This window comes from Pinus tabuliformis, chromosome J (assembly GCF_031772625.1).
Source record: "Pinus tabuliformis cultivar Carrire ecotype Pingquan chromosome J, CPIR1, whole genome shotgun sequence".
In the NCBI taxonomy this organism is placed as follows: domain Eukaryota; kingdom Viridiplantae; phylum Streptophyta; class Pinopsida; order Pinales; family Pinaceae; genus Pinus; species Pinus tabuliformis.
In genome coordinates this window covers 199016776-199040119 of record NC_142295.1, presented here as the reverse complement: position 1 = coordinate 199040119, position 23344 = coordinate 199016776, and positions in this window count along the sequence as shown.

The window sequence follows — 23344 nt, the reverse complement described above, 5'->3', positions numbered from 1 at the left end:
ACAGGAATATAGGAGAACAAAAAACATGCCATATGCTTTGGGAGATTCCAATTTTTGAATGTAGTCATAGATTCATTGTTATAAATGTTGGGACAAAGGTTTTCAAGCAAGTAAAATTTGATGCATATGATGAGCATAATGAAAATTCTCTTATTGATGCATATATGAATAGGCTTGTGAGTATGGAACCTTTCACTGACAGTAACTACTACATCCTGGTCATATGAAAAACACCGCCATGAAGATAAATGGTTACCATGAAATAATGCAACCATTGTACGAGTCTTTCCTATGTTTCCTTTCATTCCCCCTTGCAACAATGATAGGTTTGTGGAGTTTTGTTGTTCTAAGTTGGTATTGTACAAGCCATTTTGTCATTTTCATACAGATATTGGAGGTAGATATGATGACATCATACAAAATTGGGAAATAATTTTCTATAATACTTGGAATATTGATCGTAATCCAATACATTAAAAGGATACAACTCAATGTCCAGATTAGGATGGATATTTTTTACATTTACATAATCATTCTAAGGAACATGAGTGGGAGATTATTTCAGGTTTGTATAAGAATAAGTTTATGCATGCTAGTGAATATGACATGATAAGATTTAGGGATCATCATGTTATAACAAATTGGAGATCTATATTTGTTGATGAAGAGACATCAAGATGTGCAATGAACTTCATATCTAATAAGAAAAATGTGAATGCAATTGTTACTTCTAAACCTTTTAAAAAATATTCATTTGAAAGTTTAGGAGAAAAGTAAAAACTAACTTTCAAATATAATTTTGGAACATTACAAAGGAGATGACAACAAAGAATCTTTGTATATGATTATCCATGGGACATCAGGTACTCGAAAGTCTCATGTGATTATTGTTATTAAACAAGCACTTGAAATGGACTCTCTTCCTCATAAGAACCCAGTGCTTCTTTTGGCCCCTACCCTTGTCGTAGCATTCAACATATCTGCATCAACAATACACTAATCTCTTCATATACATGTAAGGAACTTCACTAATTTAAAAGGGTCAATTTTTCTTACCTTACAAGAGGAGATGAAACATTTTAAGTACATCCTTATTGGCGAGATGTGTTTTATTGGGAGAAATTTGTTGACACATATTGATGTTTGGCTTCATCAAGATTTTCTTCATAATAAACAAAATTGTTTTTGGAGGAATATAAATTATATTAGTTGGATATTTGGGTAAACTAACTCCTGTTATGGATAAAACTTCGTATGCATATGAATCCCGTGCAATGGAATTATGGAATTTATTCACAACTATTGTAACTCTTGATACAATATTCAGGAAAGATGTTTTCATCATCTATTAGTGAACATTAGATATGCAATTCCAACAATAGAAGACTGGAAATTACTAATGACACATATATATTCCAATTTAGATGCTTCAATAAAAGAGTAGTTTAATAAGGCTATACATTTGCTTACAAAAAATAATGATGTTCACAATCACAATAAGCATTGATTAATGTCCCTAAATCACCATGTTACGTGTAGTTTTGCTAAAAGATCAGATAGAAAAAAAGCCATTGAAGCAGTTGAGGAAAATTTGGATAATGAGCTCATTCTTACTATTGGAGGTAGATTTATGCTTACTTCAAATTTATGTACTAATGTAGGACTTGTCAATGGTTCCCTTAGATTAGTTCAAGATATTTTGTATAATCCTAGAATATCACCTCTCAATCCTCCAAAATATGTTTTAGTAAAATCTGATGATTATGTTAGAGTTCCATGGGATGAACTATCCCCTTATACTATTCCTATTATACCTATGTGAAGAGGTCATAATAGAAAATTTTCATTCAAACTTGCTTGGGGATTAACAATTCATAAGTCCCATAGATTGACACAAGAGAAGGAAACTATTAATGTTGGAAGGATATAGAAACGAGGTCTTACTTTTACTACAATATCTCAAGCTAAATATTTGGATGACCTTTGATTTCAAGCTTCTTTTCCATACGATCGATACAAGAAGATGGAAAAGTGTGGCAGTGTGTCTATGGAAAAAGTAGAAGAAGAGAGATTAAAATTAAATACTAAGTGATTTATGTATTTTTCTATATTTTCTTCATATCACATCTAAATGAAATGATCAATGTATTTTTTTTTAAATACATTAGTAATTATTTCATTTTTTTACCACTAAAAATTGTTACATTGATAATATTTGTTACTATTTGTATTTCTAGTCATGTAAATTTCAATGTATGATGTACAAGTCAAAAATAATTATGATAATCTAAAAATGTGACATTGTTGCCCCCAATTGGAACTAGTCTAGATTAGTCTAACTCCGAATCTATCATGCGTTGAGAGGGATAAAATCCCTCGAGGTGCAAACCTTTCCTCAAATTCTACACTCCAAAAAGAAGGTGTTCACTTTGAGGGATTTGATCCCTCTCAGCATATGATATATACGAAGTTAGATGGATCTAGGTTGGTCATATAAAGTGGCCCACCAATGGACATGCCAACACCTCTTCGATATCAGTGACGATAGATCATTATTCCATGAATAATAAATTTCTATATTTAATCAAGAACGGAACTTTCCTTTTAATTTTTTCTTTTAATAAATAAAAAAAAAATCATAAAAAAAAATAATTTTAAAATTTCATTATGTTATAAAAACACTGTTTACCCCCACCTTCAAACTACCACACATGTAAAAAATGAAAACATCAAATCAGATTTTATTGCATAGTACCTTTAAATAAACAAAAATATGTGTACAAAATAAATGAAGCACAATTCCATCAAGGATACCTATAGTAAGTAGGAAGTGGAACAATAGTGCCATCTTAATGGTTAAACATTTTAGAGGTTTTGTCTAAAATTTGGTGAAGTTTTTTTTGGCCTTGTTTTGTGTTATTTAAATTAGTGTTTTACTATTGTGTATATTATTTAAATTAGTGTTTTTTAATTGTATATATGGATTTCTAAAAACAAATTGGGTACTTGGATTGTGTAGAGTTCACATCCCAAACTTATAATTCCAATGTGTTCTTATTGAATCCTAAACAAATTAAACCTGAAAATCTACCCAAAAATCCCTAAAAATATAACATATCCTACACTAACCAGTATGGTTCAAGATTATGTTTTTGATATACATTCCTCTGATCAAAATTATTGAGCAATTTTGTCCCATATTGGGAGGTTATGCATCAACGACCAAGTATGACAAATTGGGCAAGATTGGTTTTCACCAAGTGAGATGTCATGGGATTCCGAGAAGGTTCAAGCAGTAGGGGGATACTAGCCTTCCCTCTGGTTGAAAATGTCCAACCCTAGCCATCAGGTCCCCGATATGGAAGATGGGCGATATGAAAAGCCAAGATTGAACCACCCTACACTCATTGAAATATTGTGTAATAAACAACACCACATTTATCATAATTGTTTGACCAAATCATATTTGGTTGGGTAGAACCCACCTATTCGTCTTACAATTTATAACATTCTTGGCTTTTTGTAACTGACAAAACATGAGATTGTGAGAAGGAAGGAATAGAATGGGAGAATAGAAAATAAAACTCAGGAAGAATAGATGGACAAGAGACACACAAATATCTTGTGAGAAAATAATTTTGTGCAATAATTAAGATAAATTTTCCATCGCAAAGGTTTTTCCTCAAAACACTGTTGAGATATTAATCTCACTATTTGCTAGGTGTCATGATATTTGTTTCATTTTCTGCTAAGTGTCATAATAAGTTTTGATTATGTTGAGTTTAGTTGAGTTTAGACAAGTTTAGTTGGAACTTCTCTAGCCATTTATTGTTGCTTTTTTCCTTGTCTCCTATGTAGTTATATTTAACTGATTTTGAATGATAAGAAGAGTTTCTCATCCCATTCTAGTTTTGAATTCATTCTCTATCTATTTCCAGCTCTATATTATTCATCATGGTATCAGAGCACTAGGTTTCATAAGACTTCATGAAGGGTAGACTTTGAAAACTATATTACGAACACAATAGAGGTTGAGATAGGATCACAAGGACTTAAGATATAATTCATGAAGTAGTTGTTGCAAGTGAGCCAATTTAAAAATAAATAATATATATACATATATATATATATATATATATATATATATATATATATATATATATACATATATATACATATATATATATATATATATATATATATATTATATATATATATATATATATATATATATATATATACATATATATATATATATATACATACATGCATACATACATACATATATACATATATATATATATATATATATATATATATATATATATATATATATATATGTATGTATGTATGTATGTATATATATATTTAAGTGACCATCGCACTTGATCCCTCAGCTTAAGTGTGATGATAGTGGAGAACACTAAAACTAATAGGAAGACAAATTGAATTAAGAATGAAACTTGTAACACTTAGGTGAGGAGCACCTGAGGCTGCCACAATGTTCCATTCATTGATTAAGGCAATCACACATGCACAAATATAATGGTTACAATCTATTCGAGAGATCATAATAATCTCCTAAAAATTAGTAACTAAATCTAATCTTAGAACATAATAAAAACAATAAAAACAACCTTTCTCCATTATTTCTATGTTCCCACCTTAATGGAGAAAGGATTAATCTCCACACCTAAGATCTCCCTAAACAATTCAAATTTCATCTTCCCAAGGGGATTTGTGAAAATATCAACAACATTTTCACAAGTATTTAAATATTCAAGAAAAATTTCTTTAGACTATATATTTTCTCTAATAAAATGAAACTCGACATCAAAATGGTTTATCCTTGAATGAAATATTGGATTATTTTCCAATTTGATCAAACTCTAGTTGTGACATTTTATAACTATAGCCTTCTATTGCTCTTGTCCAATATTTTAAAGAATTCACGTCAACCTAAAAACTTCACAAGTTGCTACACACAAATATTTTTACTATGAATCTTTAGATGACGAAGATACATTAGGATACTTCTTGTTTCTCCATGAAACAATCCCGGATCCAATATTGAATGCATAACCTATGGTAGATATTCTATCATCATATTATCGACCCAATCTGACTCTAAGTAACCTTTCATCTCAACATCAAATGAATCTATATACATAAGACCAAAATCAATTGCTCCCTTAAGATACCTGAGGACTCCTTTTTCTTCTTTCCAATGGATTTCTAGAGGTGTCACCATAATTTGACTTAACACACTAACAAAGTATGCTATGTTAGGCATGGTTGTAGTAAGATAATTCAAACTCCCACCAATTTTTTATACAATATACTATCTACCTCCTCTGAGTTGTCATCAAAATGCAATTTACCATTTTGTTCAATTGAAAAAAACTACCTTTGCACTGATCCATATGAAAACTTTTAAGCACTTATCTGACATACTTACCCTGAGTAAGAAAAGTGTGGCCAACATCTCTCCACACTTCAAGACCTAGGCATCGATGCAATGAACCAAGATCTTTCATCTCAAATACTTGTGACATTTGTTCCTTAATTCCATCAATCAGATTGATTGAATTTACTATAATAATTATGTCATCAAGATACAAAGAAATCAATACTACATGCCCATTTGCATCAAACTTGGTATCCAAATTTGGATTGTTTTGGCTCCTAATGAAATCTTGCTAAAGAAAGAGGGAATCCATCTTCTCATACCATGACGTAGGTTTCTGTTTCAACCCATACAAGGCTTTCTTTAATGTGAAAACTTTGTGTTCCTACCCCTTTTTCTCAAACCCTTCATGTTGTGTCAAATACACCTCCTTCTTTAAATCACCATTTAGAAAAGAAGATTTTACATATAGTTGGTGTAAATTCCAACGATACTTTATAGCTAATGCAATTAACAATTTAATACTATTTAATTTAGCTACAGGTGCAAATATTTATGCATAATCAATTCCCTCCATTTGTGAGTACCCTTTTTCCACCAATCTAGCTTTATGTTTATCTATACTACCATCTGCTTTAAATTTTGGTTTGCACAATGATTTACATCTAATGGGCTCTTTATCTTTAGGCAGTCGACTCAATTTCCAAGTTTTGTTTTGAATTATAGATTCATATTATTCTTCCATATATTTTCTCCACTCTTCATATTCATTAGCTTCATTAAAACACATGGGTTCTATGACATTCAAGACAGTACTCATCAGTGAATAGTTTGTATACCTTTTAGGTAGGTGAATCTGTCGAGTAGATCTCCTTCATGCTTAACTATTTTCACTTATGTTCTTTCAAAGAACTTCTCCATATCTGATTGTGCTCAAACTCTTGGTGATGTCAATATTGATGGATTCTTCCTCAGGCTTTTGCTACTCATTGTATTCTTCTTTTGCTTCTTTATTGTCATCAACTTCAAGAAGAATGTGCCACTATTCATAACTATTGTCCTTATTTCATTCATCTATCTCTTCATGGAAAATTACATCACTACTCACAAATACTCTATGAGTATATTTATCAAACATTTTATATGATTTAAATTTTGAACAATATCCTATAAAAATACATTTTAAACCTTTAGCATTGAATTTCTTTCTATTCTCCTTTAGAATATGTGCAAAGGCCTTACGCCCAAATATCCTCAAATGATGAACTACTGGTTCGAATTGGGTATTAAAATAAAGATACCTTATTGGAATTATATTCTTTAAATCAACAATAGTGGTAATTTCTTCTGCACAAGAAGAATTTGAGAGTCTCTTCCCTTTGATCATACTCCATGCACACTCCACCAATGTCCTATTTTTCCTTTTTGCAACACCGTTCTTCTATGGAGTGTAGGGAATTGTGAACTTTTGCACTATTCGATGACCCTTCCAGTACTTGATGAAATTCCCCAATATGTATTCTCCCCCTTGATCTTAACAGAGGATCTTTATAAACTTTCCCATCTACTTTTGTGCCATGTTTTTTAATTATTTGAAATAATGAAAAACATCACTCATTTTTTTGAGTAAGTACACCCAAGTGTACCTTGTTCAATCATGAATAAACAATAGAAAATAACATGCACCTCCTAGGGATCCAGTCTACATGGGTCCACAAACATCAAAATGCACAATTTCTAATACATATCTTCTTCTCCAATCAGAATTAGAGGGGAATTTATGTTTGTGAATCTTTCCTAATGCAAAAACTTCACAAGAATCTTATTCATTTTTAACATAAGGAGTCATTCAACCATACTTATTTTCTACAGCAACAATAAATCATGATAATTGATGTGACCATACCTCTGATGCCAAAGAATTTCTATTGACATACTTGTAGAAGTCAATGTTTGATGAATTTTACTCATGACATCAAGCTTGCACATGCCTCCAACAAATCCAATAGGTTTGCAGTGATCCAACAAATCGTTCACTATGCAATGTGTTTTGAAGAATTCAATCTTCAAACATTGATCTGTAATTGTAGACATATAGATAAAAAATTTCTTGATCACAGGAACATACATAACATTATGAATGCGCCTAACGTTTCCTTTTGGTAAGGTCACTGGAATATATCCATATCCCATGATGTGATGTGAACAATCATTACCAAGGTAGATACTACTGCCATTGCTTATTTAATTGAATTTTTCATAGCTATCCTTATTTCACTTCATATGGATTGAAGCTCCAGAGTCCACAAACCAATTGTTAACATCATTTGTTTCAGCGGACAACGTAGCATTAGACATAAAAAAATTAAGATTTTCAAGATCAGAATTGAGGCCTTCTCCTGGAAAATGACCTGAATGTATTTTGTGTTTATTATTCTTGACTTCATCACTTTTATTCTTATAACAATTTTTGGCTAGATTCCCACTTCTACCACAGTAGAAACATTTCATTCGAGAGTCATTTTTAATAAATGACATATCTTTATTTGATTTCGGAAATGGAATTTTCTAAGATGAGCTTCCACATTTACTTTCTCCTCATTATTTCCCATTAAAGGATTTATTCATATCCAAAGCTCCAAATCTAGATTCTGAGGCTTCAAATACTTATGCCTCTCTTCTTCCTACAATAGTGTACTTGCCAATTCCTCAAAGTTTGGTACTTTCTCCCTTGCTGCAATACCTATAATAAACATTTGATACTACTCTAACATTTCATTCAAATTGATTGTCAGAAGATCAATAGAAGGAATTGATTATCCTATATCTCCCAACTTATCTTTCAAGTGTTTAATTCTTGAAATAAAGGAACTAACATATTCATTCTCTTCCATTCTAATATACAAGATCTTACTCTTCGAAAACAAGACTCGATTTCTATTCTTAGTTTCATATAACTCCTTCAATGCAATACAAGTCTCCTTGGAGGTCTAACAATCATGAACATAAGGAATTACATGATCTAATACCTTTGCTTTGATCTCCCACTTCTCCCAATCCTCAATCGATGCAGTTCTCGAGCTTGCAACGGGTTTTCTCGCTCTCCCTTTGTGATGGCCCAAGCATGATAACCTTCCAAAAATGTTTGCAACATGAATTTCCAATTGACGTAGTTTGTGCCATCCTCTTTATTATCTTTTTTTAGGTATGTCTCTTCCAGGGGATTGCCCATTACCAAATATCTCTGAGGATCACCTTCAACAACTTCAAATAGGTCTCAATTAACCACTCAAATATGTTGCTCTCCCTTTTAAAAAAAGAACCTTTGCATATATATGGGTTCTTCTAAAAAAATATCATATGAATATGGGTGAATCAATATTCATATGGGCGAATCAATAAACAAACATGAATATAAATATGGGCTCAACTAAGGAATTTGAAAGCAATACCATTTAAAATAAGTCACATGATCCTCTTATGTAAAAACCTTTAAAAACCAACTCACGTCCTCCCTTTTGCTGATGCATTTGACTAGCACCAACATACACTTCGTTGGAGGAGGGGGGCATTGCAATTCAATATGTTGGGATGCGGTAACTTTACAGCTTCCAACACACCTCTCGCATTGGAGCAAGATGAATTTATCTAACAAAAAAAAGCATTGTGGGCTCCTCCTTTTTTGTTGGCTCCTCTGCTCGATGTGAACTATACAAATGCATTGAGGGCACCTCCTTTTTCACTAGTTTGATTGGGGTGCCTCTCAATTCTCACCCAAAATCGACTGAACAACATTCAAATATCAGCCAAGCATCTCCATCGTTACATCATTCAACCCTCCATGCTTCCACTGCAAGCTGGATGATGTTGGGCTCACGTCACCACCAATATTAAATCTTTGTTGCTATAAAAGAAATGCTCAATGTTACCACAACAGAAACTCCACAGGGTCTAACTCTTTGCACAACTTCAACAATAAATTTTCTCTTTTTCACAGAAGGAGCAATCTTAAGGATTGGACAACAAATATGCACCAATGGGCAAGTCGTGAAGAGTTTTTCTCCAATAGATTCATAGTAATGATATCACAATTCAAGCAATGATCCACTATAAAATAAACATCACAATTTCATAAGAGTATGCCAATACAAAAAAAGAGTGATTCTCATCATGTATGGTCAACATTCAGTAATAATCTGGACATAGTCGTAGCCCTTAGTAGCTACACCATGATCTCTCATCTATCTCTTCAATTTCTTATCCTGGATCTATTATATATCTCCTCAGGTCCATATATTATTGAAGTTAGAATAACAAATCAGGCCCTTTACCATTTGCTCTGATACAAACTAAAAATAATAGGAGGACAAATTGAATTCAGAATGAAACTCATAGCACTCATGTTGGCATGGAATCCCCCCTAAGGCATGTTTTGCGGCTTAAAGCCCAACTTTTGACCAAGTCCATTGTAAAGACTCCACGATTTGTGGGCACGGAGCGCGAAGTCATAATAGAGTCACAGGGTTGTCTGCCCTTGTTTTTGTAATGTAAGGTCATTTTAAAAGATCCACCCATGGTTCGTGGACCATGGGATTATATAAATAGAGCGAGGCTCTAAGTGTAGAGGATAGATAATCTAATAGAAGCATGATGAGTCTAAGGAATTGATTGAGTCGAAGTGTAATTTGTGTCTTTGGGTCGTAGATTAGGAGAAGGCTTTGCAGCTAAGTGCACAGAGACCTAGTAGTCCACAGCTGAGTGTGCAGGACAGCTCGAGTCTATAACTATGGAAGGAATTAAATAAAGAGAAGTGTTATCATATTTCTATGTGTCATTTCCTATTTTATTAATTATTGGGTATAAATTACAAGTTTACTGTTTATTTGATGCGCGAACTCATATGAATGTGATGTATAAGTAAATATAACATAAGGAATATAATTACGCGAAGATAACTAACTGGTGTAAGAAGATAAGTAAGATCTCGAGGGTGACTTAGGGGAGTAGTGCAGAGCATTGCTCCAACAATGCAGAAGACACATAGCCCTGGTTAGGGCTACGCGAAGGAAAATATATCAGGGCATGAAGGCCAGGGAAGTGCATGAAGGAACTAACAGTTGGATCAAATCAACCCCACAGACATCTCAAGGGTGCGGAAACCTTGTTCTAGCACCCCCCATACTACTTCGGGTGAGAATTCAGTCTACGCTCTGTGCACTTTTTCCGAATGGGCCAGTAGTATAGGGATTTGTTTGGCTAATTAAATCTAAACCTAGGTTAGGCCCAAAGAAGCCAACAAATGGTTCCATTGTTAGGATGGGGATCTGCATAGAGATGTCTCACGTCGTATCACCGGAATCTGACTAAGAAAGGAATTGAGGATTGGTTGGATAGGAAGATTCATGAGTTCACGGCATAGGAGAATAGGAATCTGTGACTAGCAAAAGAAGAGTGGTTAGACTGCTACTTAAACATAGAGATCCATGAAAGTTTCTTCGTATATTTCCCTAGTTACCTGTATCAGTGGATCACGAAGCTAGCAGATAGCCAAGGAAGGTGAAAGCTCGATAGACCTATTGTGTGGACTCTAGAATTGGTGCGTATATTGGAAGCATCAGAGGATAAGATTGTGCGCGTTGTTGATCACTGCCTCGATCAAATTATAGGAGGATTCATCACTGAATTCATGGTAGATACTTCAATCAACTACAGTGAGGCAAAGCGACACTTCCTCAATGGACTGTGAAGTAAGTACATTAAGTCTTTGAACACTTGGATTAAAATGATAATATGTGAAAAGTGGATTATGCGAAGAAATAGATGTTTGGGGCTACGCGAAGTGGGAGAATTTATAGAAGCAAAGGTAGTACAAAACTTGAAACTGGCCCCTTGATTTCACCTCCACGAGGGGACAAGGAATAGCTCAGGAAGGTCTCACCAAGAAATGTGATCAATTTGATAAGGCAGAGGATTCCATGCAGAGCATCCGCACCCACACCACTACCAGTTTCACCGTCTTCACTTCCATCTTCACCTATACCACTCCTGCAACCACCATGAGTGAATATGGCAAGCGCGATAAAGTTGCCATTGTTTAAGGGAGGAGGAAATGAAGATCCAGACCAATTTGATTTCATGATAAAAGTTGTATGGGAAGTGCAGGGAGTTACAGATGACAATATAAAGAGAGCAACATTGGTTAGCGCTTTATAGGATCGCGCGCTAACTTGGTACATCAAGCATTCTAATGACAATCTGAATGCAAGGATCACAAACATTCAAATTGTGCTGAACAGGGAATTCAACAAACCGAAGTCAGAGGCACAGTTAATTATTGGGTTCAAGGAGATAATGATGCTACCAGGCAAGACTCCTTGGGAGTTGAATTAGAGGTTGAAGTGCACAATTCATGAAGCTAACATGACATTGATGGATGGACAACACCGCGAATGGTTTTTAGCATCGTTAACGCCACATCTAAGGAACGCACTGTCACAACGGAGGCTAAAAAATCAAGTTGAGGCCTTGGAGATCGTGACGAGACTGCACAAGATGTTGATATAGGATCCCAACCTAGGAGTTCAACAGATTCAGGCATAGTTGAAAAGATTGTGCCTGGAGATGCAGAGTCCAAAACAAGACAGGATAGCTTGTGCAGAAGTGTGCAACGCGGTATGGTGCATAAAGTGCAAGGGAAAAGGACATGACAAGGGCCATTACCCTGTGTTCATGAATTACCTCACAGGAGGACGCCCAATACCATTGAGACCGGAGGCACAGGTAGGGCCTAGAGCAGCACTTGCGTTATGGTGTACGATTTGTCAAATAGGAGGAAAACATGCTACAGATAACTGTCATCTGTTGCAAAAGTACACGTAGTATTCAAAATAGTTGTTCTATGATTTCTATAGGTTAATGGGACATGATGAGTGCACATGTAGAAGTTATGAGCTAATGATGGATAAGACTCCTACCTACAGATTTCAGGCCGAAACGTGGCCCCTTAACCATAATGCAAGGATGGCGCAGACGAGGCCAAGGTGGAGGAGGACTTGGAAGAGGTCACGAATAGCTGATATGTTGCAATTGCAGAGTGCCAAGACAATATGCCCATGATTTTACGAATTTGACATGTCCATAATGCCTATATTGTACATTGTTTGATCATGAGACGGAGGATTTTCCTACACTGATAGAAAGGTTGTGCGACAATGAAGTGCTCCAACCTCCCCCGAATCAAAGCCTGCAAATGATGAGATCTGAGCCATGCGAGGGGACCTGAACGTGAATACTGTGCTTTGAAGTGGAATTACAATAGGGGATGATAAAGGCAAGTAGCCTGGAGATAATACCTGGTTTCACAAGGCTCCAACGAAAGAACCAAAGTTTGATTTGGAGCGCGCTAAGGAAACCTTCATGGAAGCCAGGAAGAGCTTCGCTGAGGCCTCCACTTCAGGAAGCAAAGATAGACTGGAGCTGGACATGGACCCATCAATGCTCACGACGTTCTTTGAAACATGCATGAAGCTGTTGCATGACAACAAGGTTGTAAAGGTGCTGCATGAACTCATGCGACGAGGACGGGAAGGGAGATGAGATTGACTGCGCAGATTGGGGAATATGAGATGGACCAAGTAATTCTGGACATAGGATCGGACGCGGACGCTCTGCTGAAGCAGACACGGGAGTGCATGGGAAGACCTACGCTGCAATGGTCCCCTATCCAGCTATGAATGGTGCACCGGCAAGAGATCCTGCCTATGGGAATATTGCAGGGGATCACAATTGATATTGAAGGAGTGAGCTCACTTGCAAATTTTTAAGTGATAGAGATTGTTGATGATGGCAGTCCCTACCCCGTGCTATTAGGAATAGATTGGGCCACTGACATGAATAGGGTGATAAATCTAAAGAAGTGCAAGATGATTTTTGAGAAAAATTCTCTACGCGTAGTTGTACCTTTGGACCCTACAGAAGGATCGCGCTACACAAAGCCAGTGCACGACTATGAAAGCGACGATGACTTGGACTGCATCTACAAGATAATCACGCGAGAGCAAGACTAGGTAAATCAAACCATGGATGGATGAACCTCATTGGAGCACGAAAGCTCCTACACCTTGAATTCTGACGAGGAGATAGAACAATAGAAAAAACGGTTACACGAGGTAACCACACTGAACTATAACATGATGATGAGATTGTTGTGCTACGTATCAATGGAGGTAAGGTATATTCCTAAGTATGATGGGTTAAATGAGGTAGATGAATCCTTGAACAGTTTTGAAAGAGAGGTACCAGACCAATAATGTTTCGAAGCTTTGAAATGGGTACTGCACGCTACGCCTACAAGGTGGTGAGGTATGCACCAAGGAAGCTTCAGGGACTGGCGTGATTGCAGGAGGATGATACGCATGTGGTTTGGGAAGCTTTAGATGAGACAAAAAGACAAGTATGATGGATGGGATGATCCACACACGCACCTCACCAAGTGGAAAAAGGTCTATGGGGAAGAGCCACAACCTGAGCGGGTTCACCTGCTCTGTCATACCCTCAATATTATACCCATGAACTGTTATATAGAGATGGAGCTCCACCATAGGACTAGGGATTGCGATATCTTGTAGAAAGGGAACCTGTTAACCTTTACATTTGAGGATCATTGGTGGGATACTTTTGATAACACACTGCAAGCCGTAAAAGCACCTATCTTTAAAATACCCTGGGAGCCAATAGAATTTATTCTGCCTGAATGGGCGACTAAGATAAGCTGTGCGCTGGAGTGTTATAACATCAAAACTGAAGAAGATGATGACGATCTGTGGAATGTTAACATTCCATAAAATGGAGGCTATCGTGAGGTTCAAGGGCCATTGATTGAATACCTAACATAAATACACTGGTAAAAACAAAGCAGGTGAACATTGGTACGGAATCCCAACCTAAGTACGCAATGCTTGATGACTATTGGGATGACACAACGGTGGATAAAGTCGCTGAGTTACTCTGCGAGTACTAGGACTTGTTCCCCACCAACATCACAGACTTAAAAGGAATCATCGAAGATTTAGGAATGATGTAGATCACATTAAAGGCTGAAACGAAGCCAGTTATGTAGAGGCCTTACTGCTTGAATCCGAAGTATAAGGAGAAGTTCCGCATAGAACTAGACAAGATTCTCGCAATTGGAATCATTATGCCGGTGGAGGAATCTGATTGGGTAAACCCTGTGATAGTACAGGAAAAGAAGCAAAACAATGAGATAATAATATGCATGGACCTCATAAAATTGAATGATGCATGTGTGCATGACCCATTCCCAACTCCGTTCACAGATGAAGTATTGGAAAATGTTACAGGGCAAGAAGCTTATGCTTTCACTGGCGGATTCTCAGGGAACCACCAGATCAAAATCGCACTGGAAGATAGGATTAAGATGACCTTCGCAACTGAATCGGGCTACTTTCAATACACCATTATGCCCTTTGGGTTAAAGAATGCGCCAACCATCTTTTCGCGCATAGTTGTTGTAGCATTCAAAGAATATATCCACAAGTTCCTGGAGGTTTATCTGGACGGTTGGACTGTATTTGTATTAGTTAAGCACCATGTAGTGAGCTTATGCTTGATGTTGGATACCTGTCGATAACACCAAATCTCTTTGAACCTCAAGAAGTGCACATTTTGCGAACATGTTGGGACATGTGGTTTGCAAACAGGGGTTGATGGTAGACCTGGTGAAGATTATAGTGATTCTAAATTTGGAAGCGCCGCAAAGTGTCAAACAGTTGTGCGCTACCCTAGGATATATAGGGTATTATAGGAAGTTCATTAAAAGCTATGCCCAGATCACCGAACTGATGCAGATGTTGTTGAAAAAGGATGTCATGTTCCATTGGAATGATGATTGCATGAAGAGCCTGGATGTACTAAAAGAGAAATTGGCCTCTGCACAAATCCTGGTCTTCATAAAATGGGATATGGAGTTTCATGTCCATGTTGACATGTCATATATAGCATTGGGAGTGGTACTAACACAGGAAGGTGGAGAGGGCTTGGATCACCCTATCGTGTTCGCAAGTCATAGGCTGTCTAAAGCAAAAAAGAACTATTCCACAACTGAATGCAAGGGATTGGCTATGGTCTACATGCTCCAGAAATATGGGAACTATTTGCTAGGGGGACACATCAAGATGTATATAGACCATTCCACGCTAAAATACTTGGTCAATAGGCCTGTGTTGGGGGGGCGAATATGCAGGTGGCTCTTATTGTTCCAAGAATATGATTTTGAGGTCGTTGTGAAGCCTAGACGCCTAAACGTGGGACTAGATCACTTGTCGCACATTGAGACATGAGAGGAACCTACTATTTTGGAGGAAGGATTACTAGATGTACAACTCTTTTCTATGCGCATAGCGAATGGAAACTTTGAAGATATAATCTAGTTATTGATGACAGAAACTGCAACAAAAGAATATTCCATCCAGCAGAAGAATGAAGTGATGGTGCGCGCAATTTTTTTTTTGTCATCGTAGGGCACCTATATAAGATGGGCAATTATGAGATACTACAATGGTATGTACCTCAATTCGAGCGAAGTCAGATCCTCACAGAACTGCATGGGGGGTGCTGTAGGAGGACACTATGCAGGGTGAGCGACAACGCAGGGCTGTGGTGGCGAACACTTCATTAGGATTCAAAAGCACACTGTAAGGCATGTGATATATGTCAAAGAACAGGTAAACCATCACGAAGGGACGAGATGCCTTTGAATCTGCAAATGACGTTGCAGCCCTTCGAAAAGTGTGTAATCAACTATGTAGGACCTATCAAACCTCACAGAAAGATGGGTGCGAGATACATTATCACTATGATAGAGCACTTGACTTGCTGGGTAGAAACACAGTTGTTCAAAGATTTCAAGGCCGCCACGGTTGCAAAGTTTCTGTTCGAACACGTATTAACTCGATTTGGATGTCCAAATATCTTGATGAGTGATTGCGGTACACATTTGCTAAACAAAACAATCAGCACACTAACAAAAGAGTTTCAGGTGTATCATCAGAAAAGCACACTATATCACCCACATGCCAATGGGATAGTAGAAGCATTCAAAAAAATACTGGAGACTACAATGACCAAAGTCTGCAACACGTAGCAGAGTGATTGGGACTTGTGCGTTCTTGCAGTATTATGGGCTTATATGAAAAGTTGCAAGAAACTGATGGGATAGACACCTTTCCGATTGGTCTATGGTGTGGAAGATGTCATGCTAATGGAGTATATTGTCCCTAGTTTGCACATCCCAGTGCTCACAGGTATGACGGACCATGGAGCCCTGGAAGAAAGGCTCGTGCAGTTAGAAGAACTGGAAGAGGAACGGTTCTTGGCTGGCTTCCATCAGAAGGTACAAAAGCAGTGCGAAAAGGCCTGGCACGATCGCCACATTAAGTTGCACACCTTCAAGGCAAATTATTTAGTGTTACTATATGACAGTAAGTTTGATAAATTCCTGGGAAAGTTCAGAATGCATTGGATGGGACCGTATGTTGTTAAGGAGGTCATAGATGGAGGCATGGTATAGTTGGTAAAGCTAAATGGAGAACCTTTCCTAGGTAAAGTGAATGAAAGTCAATTGAAGCCACACACGGGTGGCCCGACTATCTTACTAATCGGTAGAAGCACAGTCTTCGCACTCCAAGTAGCCGAAAGAAGGTGCAGGACTATAAATAAATGCAGGGGAGGTGGGAACAGGTCTAGGGAAGCAGTTCTGACAATGCGGTCTCGAAACAGCGAGTATAAGAGATTCAGCAGGCAACCACTCAGTGCGTTGCCGACCTTGTAGTGGTTCGAGCAAAGTTGGAGGGAGTCCATGCGAAGATCTCTGCACCGATAGAGTGACTCGATGGTGAGTCACAATGTTTGTATTGGGGGCCTGTTGGGCGTGGAATTCCCCCCAAGGCATGTTTTGGGGCTTAAAGCCCAAGCTTTGACCATGTCCATTGTAAAGAATCTGGGATTTGTGGGCATGGAACGCGAAGTCATAATAGAGTCACAGGGTTGTCTGCCCTTGTTTTTGTAATGTAAGGTCGGTTTGAAAGATCCACCCATGGTCTGCAAACCATGGGATTATATAAATAGAGAGAGGCTTTAAGTGTAGAAGAAAGTTAATCTAATAGAAGCATGATGAGTCTAAGGAATTGATTGAGTCAAAGTGTAAGTTGTGTCTTTGGATGGTAGACTAGGAGAAGGCTTTGCAGCTGAGTGCGCAGAGGCCTAGTAGTCTACAGCTGAGTGCGCGGACCCCTGTAGCTGAGTGCATAGGGCAGGTCGAGTCTATAACCGTGGGAAGAATTAAATAAAGAGAAGTGTAATCATATTTTTTTTTTATCTTTTCCTATTTTATGAATTATTTGGTATAAATTGCAAGTTTACTATTTATTTGTTGCGCAAACTCATATGAATGTGTTGTATAAATAAATATAAGATAAGGCGTCCAATTACATGAAGATAGCTAAGTGGTGTATGAAGAAAAGTAATATCTCGGGGGTGACTTAGCGGAGTAGTGTAGAGTGCTTCTCCAATAGCGTGGAAGCCCCACAACCATGGTTAAGGCTACGCAAAGGTGAATATATCAGGGCACGAAGGCTAGGGAAGTATGCGAAGTAACTTGCACGAAGGAACTAACAGTTGGACCAAATCAACCCCTCAGACATCTCAAGGGTGCAGAAACCTGGTTCCAGCAACCAACCTTATACTACCTCGGCTAAGACCACAATCCACTCTCCGAAAACTGTTACCGAAAGGGTCAGTAGTATAGGGATTTTTTTGGTTAATCAACATTGAACCTGGGTCAGGCCCCAACTAGCCAACAGCTCAGGTGAGGAGCACCTGACACTATCACAATGTTGCATTCATTGATTAAGTCAATCACACATAGAAAAATATAATGGTTAATATCTATTTGGGAGATCACAACAATCTGCTAAAAAATAGTAACTAAATCTAATATTAGAACATAATTGAAACAATCAAAATAATCAAGACAACCTTTCTCCATTATCAACAAAACAACGAGATTGTAAGAAATCAAGAACAGGATGGCAGAATACAACATAAAACTCAGGAATGATAGATGGAAAAGAGACACACACAAATATCTTGTGAGAAAACAATTTTGTGCCATAAAAAGAAACATGTTCGATTGCAGAGGTTTTTCTTAAAAACGTCATTGATATATTAATCCCACTATGTGCAAGGTTTCATGACATTTATTTCATTTTTTGCTAGGTGTCATAATTAGTTTGATTCACTTGATTTTATTTGAGTTTAGTTGGAACTTCTCTAGTCATTTTTTGTTGCTTGTATCCTTGTCTCCTATGTAGTTTTATTTAACTGATTTTGAATGATAAGAAGAGCTACTCACCCCATTCTAGTTTTGAGTTCACTCTCTATATATTTCCACCTCTGCATTCATGGTATTAGAGTACCAGGTTGCATAAGACTCTAAGGACAATTTAATTTGAAAATTATTCTTTAACAAAATAGAGGACAAGATAAGAGCTCGAGGACCGAAAATCGAAGTTGTGAAAAATTTGTTGCAAGCAATCTAGTTTATATATGTGTGTGTGTGTGTGAGAGAGAGAGAGAGAGAGACCATCACACTTTATCTCTCTACTTAAGTTCGATGATAGTGGAGAACTTATGAAACTGTCAAATTCCACAATTAGTTGCACCATCTTCTTGTCGTGAAGTGTGATGAAAGTGGAGAGCTTATGAAACTATGAAATTCAGCCATTCCTTGCCCCATCTCAGTGTAGCAAAGTGAAATGACATGATAGTCATATCAAATGCATCCTCCAAGTTATTGTTTCACACAAAGCTTGAAATCATGAAGCGAAGCACGTGGTCAACTTTCAATTGGAGCAAGGGGTCAACATCAAATATGGAGTGGAAATTCGAACTAGTTATAAGAATTACGGTATCATCGTAACATCATAGTTTGAAAAATTAAATTCCAATTATAATTTGGTAGCACCAATTTTAATTTGGAAGCAATAATTATTTTAGAAAGGCTCATCAAAGAATCAAATCTAAAGTTCCTTTTGAAAAGGGGGTTATTTGAAAAGAACAAAAAGGGGTCCTTTTGTTTAAAAGCCAAGTTCCATTATAATTTTCTTTTTTAAAAGGGATTCATTTAAGTTTTTTTTGGAAGATAATTTTGTATAAAATAGAGTCAAGGGTTTCATTTAAAAAAAATGGGACTTTACTATGTTGTATTTAAACAAAAGGGAGGTGCATTTTTTTTAAACAAGTTATTTTTTTTAAAATCTTGAAAGCGAGATTCAAAAAAAAGGGTTGAACATAAGAAATTGAAAAAAATGGTTTCCTCCAACTCTTTTCCACAAACACCGACTTTTCTTGGAAAAAATTATGAATTCTAGTCTTTACGAATGAAGACATTTCTAAAATCCCAAGAGTGTTGGGAAACCCTGCAAAATGTTTATGTAAAGTTGACCCAAGAAGCATTAGCAACCATGAAAAATAATCAAGGGAATGTCATTGCAGAACTAATAAAGAAAGAGCACATAGAAAAATGTTGGATACAAAATTTTTTTGATGACTCTAACTTGAATAAGATAATCGATATATCAACAAAAAAAAATCTTGGGATATTTTGAAAGTTGTGTATCAAGGTAATGACACAATGAAGAATGTTAAATTACAGACATTGAGAACTTTGTTCGAAACCATGAAAATGACTAAAACAATGAAAGTGGACTAGTTCATGAATAGATTCATGGGCATACTCAATAATATCAAAATCATTGGTGGAACCATTATAGATAACAAGATTATTGAAAATTTCCTTCAAAGTCTTCCCAAGAGATATGACATGATTGTAATAGCCATTCTAGAATTTAAATATTTTACAACTTTCGTAGTAGATCAATTGACTGGATCACTTCTATAACATGAAACAAGACTTAATGTGGCAAAATATTGCATGGAACAAACTTTCAAATCACACTCTCTCTTGGAAAATACATAGGAAGAGGATATAGAGGCGGAAAGAAGAGATGCAAAGGCAGAATAGAACATCACCATGTAGCAGAGCTGTCGCGACCTACACAAGACCAAACATAGAGAAGAAAACATGAAGTAAATCTAATGTCCAATGTTATTACTATAATAAATTTAGGCATTATGAACATGAATTCAAAAATAAACAGTCAGATCAACAAAGAGGAAAAGTCCATCTCTCCAACAATGAAGGAGAATCCTCTAAAATAATATTTCTTCTTTTCCATCTTTCTAAGGAGAGCCAAAATTCCACTCTATTGTTGTTGGATGGTGGTTGCATCAATCATATGAAAAGTGAAAGAACTACTTTCTTGCATCGATGCTTCAATAAAATCTAAAATTACTCTTGTAGACCATTCCCACGTTAAAGCTGAAGCGAATTGTAGTGTCCCTATTCTTACCAAACAAAATCAAAAAAATAATATAAGTAATGTTTATTATGTTCCACATCTGAAGCATAATATCTTTAGTGTAGGTCAATTGATGGAAGATAGTTATGATGCAATATTCCAATGGAACACATGTTATATCTATAACAAATCTCCCAATACAAGACTCATAAAAATGGTTGAAAAAGGAGGGATAGGATGTTTCCACTCACTCTTAGAAGTAGGATTCTTTCACATTATTTTGTCCACGATGTATCAAGAATACATGAGTCTAAGCTATGCCATTCTAGATATGGGAATATTCCATTCAAGAGTCTAAGTCTACCTCAAAAACATTTAATGGTCATTTTTTTACGTGTTATGAATGAAACAAATTGTAACTGTGAAAATTGTATTCTAGCAAAGCACAAAAGATATAGCTTTGCGACATCTTCTAATAGCACAAAAGAGCCTTTTGAGCTAGTCCATATAGATATATATGGCCTAATTCAAACATTGTATATTGGTGGAAGTGTTTTTTTTTTACATTCATTGATGATTATAGAGGGAAGATATGGGTTTATTTTCTCAAAAATAAATCAGATACTTTCGCCATATTCAAATAATTCAAAGCAGAATGAGAAAAGCAGAGTGGAAATCCTTTCAAAGTAATTTAGTTCAACTGAGGACAAGAATAAAACCAATCCCTTCAAAGCTTTTTGTCAACAACAAGGAATCATCATGCAAAACAAAAAAAATAATAAACAACATAGTGGAGTATTATAAAGGAAAAATGAGACAATCATGAATATGTCTAGATGTATGTTGTGTGAGAAGTAGTTGTCTAATGACTATTGGGCTGAGAAGTTCCGACAATAATATATATTTTCAGTAAATCTCCAACAACCAGTCTCCAAGATGTAGTATCTCAAGAAGCGTGGGATGGTAAGAAGGTTAATGTATCACACTTCAGAATTTTTTGTAGCATTTTCACATGTTCCTAAGGAGCTATGAAAAAATCTTGATGATAAGAGTGAAATATGTATTTTCATAAGATATAGTGAACAGTCAAATGCCTATAGAATTTACAATCCTGTTACGAAGAAGTTTGTTTTAAGTATAGATGTTACATTTTTTGAAAATAAATCTTGGTCTGATCATATTGACAAAAAATTAAGTCAACTTGTTTATCCAACACAGTTGCCAAGATTGCAGGTTCAGGAAGAACCATACCACTCTGAAAATGGTACGTCTTCTAGCATTTAATCCAACATTGAATCAAAATAATCAAAAGATAATCAGAAAACAAGAAGCATCAGAGAATTTTTTGGCAGGAGAAAGAGTTTGATCAACATAATATGTTTGTCTTTCTTTCATCTCAACCAACCCATTTTGAAGAAGCAATTAAAGAAAACAAATTACTTGATGAAATGACTCAAGGAATTACTGCCATAGAGAAGAACCAAACATGAGAATTAGTTGATCTCCCAAGAGACAAAACCAAAATTGGTGTAAAATGAGTATATAAGACCAAGCTGAATGAAAAAGGAGAGATTGAGAAACATAAGACAAGGATGGTTTCCAAAATATTCTCACAACAGTTTGGTGTCAACTATGGTGAGACCTTTGGTCCATTAGAAAGGTTAGACATTGTGAGAACAATTTTGTCCACAATAGCTGAACACAAATGGAATGTCTGTCAACTTGATGTAAAATTTGTTTTATTAAAAAGTATATTGTAGGAATAAGTCTTTGTGGAGTAGACTCCTATTTCTGAAGTTCCATGACAGGAGAATAAGGTGTACAAGTTGAAGAAAGAGGTGTATGGATTGAAACAAGCTCCCCAATCTTGGTACGGTCTCATCGACAACTATCTCATTGAAAGTGGTTTTTTCATAAGAAACCATGAGCCAACGTTGTATACCAAAACACATTACAGTAAAATTCTCATGGTATGTCTTTATGTTGATGATCTTCATTATACAGGTATTATGATGTTGGAAGACTTCAAAGTAGCAATGTAAACATAGTTTGATATCACTGATCTAGGAATCATGAAATACTTCTTAGACATTGAAATTAAACAATCTGGTAATGAAATTTTTGTTGGTCAACAAAAATATGCCACAACCATGCTCCAAAAGTTTAAAATGACCAATTTCAGATGAGTTGATGCACCAATTGCTCAAGGCACCATGTTGAGCAAACAAGACGTAGCACCACTAGTTCATTCCACATTGTATAAAAGTATGGTTAGTAGTTTTTTGTATATCATTGCAACTAGACCTAATATCATGTTTTCAACTAGTTCTATCTCCAGGTTTATGAAATTATCGAAGACTTCTCATTGCAAAGTTGCAAAACTGATCTTAAGATATCTTTTAGGGACCCTAGTCTATGGTTTTATCTAGACACATTATGAATATATGTCACTTTTAGGTTATACAAACAACGATTATGCAGGCAGTTTAGATGATTGCAA